Source organism: Salvia miltiorrhiza, chromosome 4 (genome assembly GCF_028751815.1).
Source record: "Salvia miltiorrhiza cultivar Shanhuang (shh) chromosome 4, IMPLAD_Smil_shh, whole genome shotgun sequence".
In the NCBI taxonomy this organism is placed as follows: Eukaryota; Viridiplantae; Streptophyta; class Magnoliopsida; order Lamiales; family Lamiaceae; genus Salvia; species Salvia miltiorrhiza.
In genome coordinates, this window is record NC_080390.1 from 52,750,374 (window position 1) to 52,761,082 (window position 10,709).

The following is a 10,709-nucleotide window of genomic DNA, read 5'->3' on the forward strand; positions in this document are numbered from 1 at the left end:
AGTGGTCTGGCACACCTATTGGGATGCAAACCATTGCCATCATGGTGTAAGGTATTGGAAGGAGATTTTGTGGGCTGAAGCAGAAGAACATTTGAACATGTACCCATGGCGCAGTCATAACAGTAGGTAAATTATTTACAAACTTGAAAAATCTATATCTCATCTTTGATAAATGTCGGCCTTTATTCTATTATTTCTAGTTTTCATGAAACTTACAAAATCCTCTTGCAACATAACTTGTTTATAGAATATGGTAATAAGTTGATCTTAATGATTTCCTTTGATCATCCATGCTGGCATGATAAGAATTGAGTGTAAGGAACTCTGAATGTGATCCCCTTTCCCATCCGCAGGGAGGATTTCTTACGTAGTATGAATTGGAGTCTGGTTTTGACCTAATCTGCTGTGACTTGCACTGATTTAAAAATCACAGGAATGACAGTATGGCTCCTAATCTTTCTCTTAGACATATCGGTCTAGAAAGCAGATTGATGGATCTAGATGAATGCAAAAATGTGATTATCTTAATTTATGATGTTTCTGATTTACACCCTAAGTGTGACTATTATGTCTTCCCATATGCTATGTCTGAATTAAGAACTTGAGGATGGATTTGAAATCTATACTGGGAGTTCCATTTGTGATTGTTTGAACTGATATGGATTTGAAATCCATCACTCTTATTTTGACTTATTTTTCCAGTGACTGATTGGCTTTTAGGTCTATCCATTTAACATCTTTGCATTATATTCTTGTTTTATGCTTTTTATAAACTTTCTTTTATGAGGTGACATTGCATTAGATTAACTTCTTTAGCAACGCAGATGAAAATTCCTCCAGCGATGTCTTTTTATAAACCATCCTCAGGTGATTCTTGTCAATACTCCTTTTGAAATTTTGTAGCTAGTTCTATATGGTTTTTCCTAAGGATAATTTGCCGCAAAATACACAAAGTTTGGACGAATTTTGATTTTGCACACAACCTTTGAAATTTGAAATGAAATACACCAAGTTTTAATTTTTTTTCTGATTTTTCCCCTGATTTAAAATCCCCCCTAATATTTTAAAAAAAAGTAGTTGTTACTACAACCTAACACAAGAAGCTCATAACTTGTACATATAATACATTTAATGAACTATGCAATTCAACAAGTCAATATGATAATAAAGTTTTCCCTCGCAATCAAACATTAATTCACAAGAAAATGAAAAGAAATTGTAACAGTTTAAGTAACAGTTTAAAAGTTAGTGTATTTATTTCAAATTTCAAAGGTTGGGAGTAAAATTAATTATTTTTTTTCTTGTGTATTTTATTTTCATATAGAATTACAAAATTTTAAATTTAGGGGAATTTAAAATTGGAGAAAAATCAGAAAAAATTAAAACTTGATGTATTTTAATTCAAATTTCAAAGGTTATGTGCAAAACCAGAATTCGTCCAAACTTTGTGTATTTTGCGGCAATTTTCCATTTTCCTAGTACTATTTTTTTTACTTTGATAGCAAGCAGTCCACTTATTTGAGTTGGTCATTCACCTTCCTAAGGTAACATGGAGGACTGTAGAACCTAATAGTGAACATAACATACTGTATCATGCCTTATATTTGCTGATTGGCTACATAACTCAATTTAATGGTCAGTTTGGAGGCTCAAAAAGAAAAATCCAGTTCAAGGGAACTTCAGATAGTAGCTTACTTTGGTTTTATTAGTTTAACCATTAATAAAGTTATCTCAGTACTCGAGAAAATGTGAGAGTATGTAAATCATAGCGTTACTTTTAAGGCTTGGATTTGCATAACTGACTGCATTTTCTGCTCCAAAAGTGTTTCAACTCCAAATGTCTGGTAGCATCGCTGTAGGTGGGCCTTCTCGGAAGGTCTATACCCATCACATTCGTGGAATTGGAGTTATAGTTGGGCTTTTGGAATTAGTTAATTAGTTATGCTTTTATTATTTCGTTAGTTCCGGGCCTCGCGATGAGTTTATATATTCCATTTGGCAAGTACATTTTTTTTTCTGATCATTGTTTTAGAGACTTATGCTGTGGCAGAGATTATCTCTGTGAACCTCAGTTTTGAGGTGTTCTTCTTGCGTTAACTCATATTTTCTTTTATCAGTGTCACACTAAAAAGAATGTTATCTGTAATATTTAATTTGTGTTTTATAATATTAACTATCACCGTTTCAGTTGCACACTAAAGGTTATATTAAGAGAATAAATGGTAATCATATAATGTTAAAAAGTATAATGATTATAATTCTATTGTTACAATTTTCAATGTGTTTTTTAATGATAGACCAATTTTTGTGTTCTCAACAATCAAACCATAAGTACATAGATTAATAATTAAAAATACTATATAATAATTATTTTGAATAATACTCCCTCCTTTGTTCATGAAACATCTTCCTAAGGAGAGTCGGCACGAGTTTTAATAAAAGCTAGTTGTGTATTTGATGAGTGGAGAAGAGGTCCCATATTTGTAAGGGTTATAGTTAGTGAAATTGTTTCCATAAATGACTAGGAAGATATTTCATGGACGGACGAAAATGTAAAAATAGGAAGATGCTTCGTGGACAGAGAGAATAAATAATAGAGAAATATATGTAACCCACTTGGTGTAGACGATTGTTACACTAAATTTAGTGCTGCACTATTCACCTGCACTAATATAGTGCACCATGGAGTTTTCATGAGTTTACCGCATTTATGTGAGCCTAGAAATTGCTTGCGATTATCCTGACAATAAGATGAATTTTAAGATGTTGTCACTTGATATGAAATACTTCCTTCGTCATTGTGGACGGGACATATTTTAATAAAATGTTAGTGAAGTTGTCAGTGGAGTAAGGGTCTCATTTTAAATGTGTGGACCCTGTTACTATAAATGAAAGTGACGTAGTTAGTTCACTTTGTGAAGCCAGGCTTGCCTGTTGTGTGGATCTCATTTTCTTGTTTATGATTTAGTTGGCCTGTCTAGTTTAGGTGGCTGGTTCATGAAAAGACCCGTACTCTCTCTTCCCAATCCTGCCATGCTTAGATCGCCTACGTCAAGAGAACCTGAGCATGCTCTGTGTGATATTTCACCTTTGTTTGATCTGCCTAATTAAATGTTCTGTCATTTATTACAATGGTGTAACTGAGGCCACTATGTTGTCATGTTTTTTTAATTGATTTACTGTCTCATAAAAACCATGAGGATGAGTTAGGTGGTGCATAAGTTGGACAAAGACTTTTCTCTCATATTCATCATCTTCTGATATATGTTCTTCAAGTCCTTATTTTTGCGTGGAAAAATCCTCGTAACAGTTTTCCTAAGAAATTTCTCGTGAATACTTGTGGACATTGATTTGTCAAATCAAGTTGACACAGCTAGTAAATGCATTAATTTATATGTTGGTTGGTAAATGCATTAATTTAATTGATGTTAATAGTTCATGCACATCTGTTCAGTGGAAAAGTATAACAGAGCAAGGGAAAGATAGAAATGAAGTCCTGAAAACTGGGACCTGAATGGTGACTGAAGGTATAGAAAGTGAAGGTAGGAAGCCAAGCCAAACGGAACTTCAATCGTTCCGATTGCAATGGACGTAGAAACGAACTTCAACTAACGAATTCTCTGGTCACATATATAGCTTTTCTATTAGGGGCGTGTTCTATTTGGTTGCAAATTTTCACGCACCTACCAATTTACGTTGTATAATTGTTGCAGCATATGCTTAGGTTAAGAAGGGAAGATTTTCTTGTGTTGCAGCTAATATAAAGTTGTGAGTTGTTCAGTTTCACCTCGAAATACCATGTAGCTTCAGTGTATCACGAAAAATACGTAAAGGTGTGTTATGAGTAGGGATGTCAAAAAAGCCCGAAACCGACGGATCGATCCGAATAGACCGATAAAAAGGGTGGGTTAGGGTTGAAAATTTTTAGCCCGAAAAAAAATTAGCCCGAATGGCCCGAACCGAAAATAGCCCGAGCCCGATAGGGTTGGCTCGAAAACCGAGTGGGTTGGCCCGATTAACTGAACATATTCTTAATAATTGATTTTTAAACTTTAATACTTTACTTTTTAATTCGATAATAACATTTTGAAGCTTGTAGAATATGTTTTGATTTTTTCCAACCGTTAATAACAAACATCTATGATATATAAAAGTCAAAGAAAGATAGTTATTTATGTTAAATTTATATACAATTTTTATCAGAAACGAAATTAATGTTAGATATTATGTAAACTTATGTTAAAATAACATTATTTTTTGTATCTAAAATAAAGTGAAATGTTTTGATTTAAAAATACGACATATTTTTATTACAAGAATATGATTATTTATACAAAAATTAAACATATAAAAAAATCGTAATACTTGCGGGCCCGAAACTGAGTGGGTTAGGGTTAGGGTCGAAAAATTTTAGCCCGAAAAATAAAAAAATCGACTAGCCCGAACAAAAAATAACCCGAATTCGAATGGACTGACCCAAAATCGAGTGGGCTGGCCCAATTGACATCCCTAGTTATGAGTAGGGCTGTAAATGAACAGAGCTACTCGCGAGCTATTTGAGATTCGGCTCGAAAAAGCTCGTTCGGAGCTCGATTTGATAATAAACGAGCCGAGCTTGAGCCTGATTTCGAGCTCGAAATTTTTATCGAGCCGAGCTCGAGCCTGACAGTGCTCGGCTCGTTGAGCTCGCGAACATGTTCGAATTCGATTGTTCGCGAACATGTTTGCTAGCCTGTTCACGATCCTTCAGTCGAGCCTTTAATCGAGTTAGTACACGAACCTTAAACGAGTCGAACTTGAACTCGAATAACATATTAATTAAGAATATTTTCTTAAATTTATAACAAATTCGAGCTTGAACATCATATATACGAACATCTAACGAGCCGAGCTCGAGCTTAAGCTCGAATTCGACATTATCGAGCATCACCCGAGCCGAACTCGAACCGAGCTCGAGCTTATAGTATGTGGGTGACGAGCCGAGCTCGATCATTAAGATTAAAGCTCGAATCGAGCTTGAGCCGAGCTCGAACACCTGAATATTTAAACGAGCCGAGCTCAAGCCTGCTTGTATTTGGCTCGGCTCGGCTCGTTTACTGCCCTAGTTATGAGGTAATACATGAACTAGGATGCACGGATTCGCGCAAAATCAACCCCGTGCAGTATCCGATTCGTGCGGGGGGCGGGTGCGGGCGCGATTCGCGTGGGATTCGCACGGGATTCGCCAGGTGGAGAATCCCCCAAAAAAAAAAAAAAAAAAAATTGGATTCGCGAATCGAGTGCGCCAACCTCGCGAATCTGGTGGTTTCCGGTGGTTGGCTTCAATATGCCGTTGCGGTGGTCGGATTTCAAAGGGCGGCGGCGGTAGGGGCGGCATTTCAAACGACGGCGGCGTTTCAGGGAGGCTAGGTCAGGCAGCAGCGCCGTGGGTTCTCCGCGTTTGCTGCTTCTCGGGGAGCCGGCGCTCTTCGCCGGGAAAGATGAAGAAGGAGAGGGTGCAGCGCGTGAGATTTGTGTGTGTATGTCAGCGTGCGTGATTTCTGAGAGAGGGAGGGCGGGCGGCGTGAATTGAGAGAGGGAGAGAGACAGAGCCGAGGGTGGGAGAAAAGGGCAATAAGGGTTGGAGTTGGGCTTGATTCATTTGGGCCAATTTTAAATTCAGTTGGGCTCTCATTTATTTAAAACCTTGGGCTGACTTTAAATGGTCATATATATATATATATATATATATATATATATATATATATATAGCACAGACGTATTCTTCACGAATCGCACCCTATAATTTTTAAAAATTCGTATCCCTGCACCCGAATCGTATCGCTCCCGCACCCGCTCCCTCGCACCTATGCAATCTAGGGTAATAGCCTTCTTATTCTCCGTCAACTGTCTCGATTACTGATGCATTTATTTGGTTTAAACTGTCATTGTGTTGCTTACTTACTTGTAATATTGACATTGAACTACTTATCAAGATATTTAATATCTTATTGATTAGCACAAGTGAGCTAGCTAGCTATCGGTTGTTGGCGATGATATCTAAGGCATCATAAAGACACGTACTTCAAACTAAGATCCTTCCATATTTGATATTTTTTCTTTATGTAGCATTTTTAATGTGCGTCCTTTATTCCAAACTTATCACTGTCATTTATGAAAATTGCGCTACCCTTGATATAATATTGTGAAATTTGGCATGCAATTAAAATATCCAAACTTATTCTCTTTTGGGTGCCTTTTCTTTCATGGAAAACATATATATTTTCATCATTTTTTCCACCATTTTCATATGTTCTAGGGGGCTAGAGCCCCCTCCCAAATTCTGAGTTTTTTTTTTTTAAATATATATATAAATATATGTTTATACCTATTATAAAATAATTTTATTTTATAAAAGAGTATTTGGTTATTATATTTTCTCATGTATACTTAATTTAAGGATAATTCTGTTATTTAAAACTATATATTCTATGAAATATTGTTTGTTATTATTACTATTATACTTGTCTTTTAATAAAAAAAATGCCTAATATGTATGAAATGCTAAAAAAAATATAATGTATTGAAACTAATTTGTAATATATAGAAAATATATAATCTATGAACATGTTGTTTGTTATTATTATTATTATTATGCTTGTCTTTTAATAAAAAATGTCTTAAATATACGGAATGTCCAAAAAAAGTTTTGTGATATATTGAAACTATATAATCTATGAAAATATTGTTCGTTATTATTAGTATTATGCTCGTATTTTAATAAATAAAAAATACCTTAAATATACAGAATGCCCAAAAAAAATTTCTCGGGGGCTGCACGAGTTCAACCCCCCTCCCCCGAACTTAATTCCTGGCTCCGTCCCTGAATATTAATACTTGTAAGTTGTAAGTTCCTCAGACTATCTCACTTGTACTTTGTTGAACTGTCACACAAACACACAGAGTGAAGAAGGCAGATAATGACCTTAAACTTGAAATGGATCAAAACTAAAGAAAGAAATGTAGCACTATTAAGGCTCCACTCCTCCTTGTACATAGTGATCGAGAAGCGGAGCACCAATAGTGCTACTTGCTAACTACCTCTAGAAATAACTGCATTCTAATTGGATCTTATTAAATAGGTGAACTCAAAAGCAGAGAATCGTTAAGATTTCCTTGAATTCTGGGTGTTGTTGGATTTTGTTGCGGTGTTGTGGATGATGTCGAGCAGAACAGAGCTCTTGCATTTGGGGCACCTGGGATCCTCCCCCGCCAGCATCACATACATGAGGCACCGGGGGCATCCCACCAGCATCATCGACGTCGCCTCCGGGCTCGTCGAGTACCGGAGCTGCTCGTCCTGCTGGTTCGCCTCCGATGAGACGCACGAGCTCGTCGGGGACATGGTCGGCGACCGCCTCGGGGAGTCTCGCCCCCTCGGTGGAGACAAGTTCAACTTCAGCTCCAGCTTCGCTCCGTTCCTTGGGCTCATCTCTTTCTTTTAATTAACTTTCAATGCCTAATTAAGACACGAAAATATATACCAATATGAGCATCAAATACTTGCTATTTACATATAAGTTAGGAGAGTTAGATTACCTGAAGGTGGTCGGAGCGGCGGCGACGACGACGACGGCTCCTATGCGATGGTTGTGGCCACCTCTTTTAGCAGTAGCAGCAGCAACAGCAACATGAAGTGGCTGAGGGTGTTGGCTTAAAACCATCATATATGTGTATATATATAGGAGGGAAATGCAATGGGATTGCTTTAAAGCTCAATTAAATTATGGTAAGAAGTGGAGGTTGGAGAGAGAGAGAGAGAGAGAGAATGAGTTAAATTGGAAGAGGAAAGGTAGGAATGGGAAATTTGTAGTAAATATTGCAATTACGCAAAACTGCAGGGAAGGCCGTCATTCATTGCCTGGGGAGTCGGTGTGTGTGTGTGTGTGTGTGTATATATACATATATATATACAGGGAAAGCTCAGCAGCAGCCATTAAAGCACCACTTAATTTCTAACAAATCCAACCACACCATTATTAATTTTTGCAAGAGATATATTTAAGTTCTTGCATGTGTTGGACGGCCCTTATTTCTCAATATTAATATTTACCTCTTGCTTCTATATTTTCTAGCCCTCAAGATTTTGTTTTTATTTCCATTAAAACTCCTTCAATTTTCCAGATTACCAATCTCATTAATTCACCTTCATTTTCCAGAATAATATTTTTATGCATATGATAATATTATTTTTATATACAACAATATCTCTCTTTTATACATATTCATGCTTTTTTATATATTGTAATAACATTTTATTAATTCACAGTTAACAGAATAAAGATGATTTTCATACAATCAATTTTTAGAAATGAATATGTAGGGACCAATTAAATAAATGAAACCAACAGGGGATCAATTTAAATAGCAAAGACCTAATTTTAATAAGTAGTCACGGACCAAATTAAAGAAAATGGAACCATATGAATTCAATTTAAAAGTGAATCGGTAGTGCTCGAATTAAATGTTTACAAATCAAAAAGATATGGAACCGATCAAAGAATCTAAAAATATTGAAAACAAATGTTTTTTAATTCTTTAATACTATGATGTAATATGTACTATATACTATATATGCATGATATTTGCACCTTACCACTAATCACTTGACGATCGGCCCAATCCAATTAAAGGTTTTGAACAAATAAAGTGGACCAATTTAAACTTTTTATTATCGAATTTGGAAGCATAGTGAAAATTTGAAATAATAGAGGACAAATTGCATGATCATAGTTGGGAGCTATACAACAATTGCAACAAGAAAGCATATTCAATATTCAGCTTTCCCATTCCTTCATTTAATTTAAAAACAGTCTTGTATCTGTATGTGTGTAGTTTATTTAAGGGTTAATAGCCGAAAATTACACGAACTTTCATGAAATTTGTATATTGCATATGACCTTCAAAAATAATCCCAGAATACATCACCTTTTAATTTAGTCGTAAATTGCACACGGTGAAAGTTTCGGCAGCTCTTAAGTTTGACTGGCGATGACGTGGATAATATTTAACATTACATGGCATTACTCGTGGCTTTTTTTACACGCTGGCAAGCCACGTGGACAAACCGACGTCGTTTTGATATTTTGAAGAATTTACTTAAAAAATAAAAAATCCTCCATGTCGCCTCCCTCCTCCACTCAACTACCACCTCCACCCTTCCAGATCTGGAGCCGCCCCCTGCTTCTCAGGCGAGGAACGCCTCTCCGACATCAACCGCGACGGGAGCAGTGCCGTTCAACCCCCCACCTCCACTCAATCACCACCTCCACCCTTCCAGATCTGGAGCCGCCCCCTGCTTCTACGGCGAGGAACGCCTCTCCGACATCAACCGCGACAGGAGCAGCGCCGTTCAACCGCTGCCCCCCCTTTCCACCTTCACTCAACCGCCACCTCCACCCTTCCAGATCTGGAGCCGCCTCCACTCAAACCCCTCATCTCCAACCATGACGCCGCGTTCATCCTTTCCCCGCCCTCCCTCCACATCCCCGTCCTTTACTTCTCTCTCTAGGCGTCGCCGTCTCCCCCTCCACCCACGACTACACAGCACTGCGCCTCTGGAGAGATAGGAATAGGGCACCAATGGCTGCGGTGCTTGGGAATGACAAAACGAGGGCACCACCACCACCTCCGCCGCCAATACCCTAGATCCCCAAATCGCGACCTCCTGCCCGTCGACTCCCGGCGACCGCACAGCAGAAAGGCCGTCGGCACCGAGCCCGACCCAAAGCCCCCCTTTCTCTCCACACTCCGGCTACAACAACGGCTTCTTGCCCCAAATCACTCAACAATCAACAATCACCTTCAACAGCAATTTTTTTCTTTTTCAGCCCCAAATCACTCAACAACCAACAATAATCTTCAGCCCCAAGTTCGAGTAGGACCACCCGGCGGAGGCGACGGCTGCGGGGTGAAGCAGCAGGTGAGCGGCGGAGGAGAGTTGGCAGAACAACGTGAAGTTTTTTCTTTTTTCTTCTTCTTTTTTTTTTATTTAAAATATTTGACAAAACGACGTCGTTTTAGGTGTTGTAATGTAACAACAAAATGACGTCGTATTCCTACATGGGAAAATTGTCCACGTCAACAAAATCCAACAGCCACGTCACCACCAATCAAGGTGGTAGTCAACGCGGGTGCAATTTGCAACTAAATTAAAAGGTGGTGTATTCTGGGGCTATTTTTAAAGGTCATGTGCAATATGCAAATTTCGTGAAAGTTCGTGTATTTTTCGACTATTAACCCTTTATTTAATTGTATTTTATGTTTGTTTCTGTAGAATAGTGCGTCTTCGTCAGTGTATGAGAATTATTATCTAATTCACTTAAGTTTTTTCTTTGGAATATTTGCCGTAAAATACATGAACTTTCAGCAAATTCTGGTTTTTCGATAACCTTTAAAATTTGAAAAAAAATACACCACCTTTCGATTTTTTCTGATTTTTCCCATCAATATGAAATAACCCCAAATAGAAGTTGATTAGAACTTTTGACTTAGATTTGTTGATACCTAAGCCGATGCATTGACTTTATTATGCCACATTTATTATCCGTCATGCTTAGGTATCAAAAAATCTAAGTCAAAAGTCCTAAAATCAACTTTTATTTGGGGGTATTTTATGCCCGTGGGAAAAATCAGAAAAAATTGAAAGGTGATGTATTTTTTTTTCAAAT

The 10,709-nt window shown here is 37.5% G+C and overlaps 1 long non-coding RNA gene across 1 annotated transcript; it reads right to left on the reverse strand.

The window, feature by feature from the left end:
- Positions 1-6,944: 6,944 nt before the first annotated feature.
- On the reverse strand, positions 6,945-8,016 carry LOC131020500 (uncharacterized). Its single transcript, XR_009100715.1, has 2 exons — positions 7,579-8,016; positions 6,945-7,498 (listed from the first exon to the last, which is right to left on the reverse strand). It is a non-coding gene; the product is annotated as an uncharacterized LOC131020500 (long non-coding RNA).
- Positions 8,017-10,709: the final 2,693 nt, after the last annotated feature.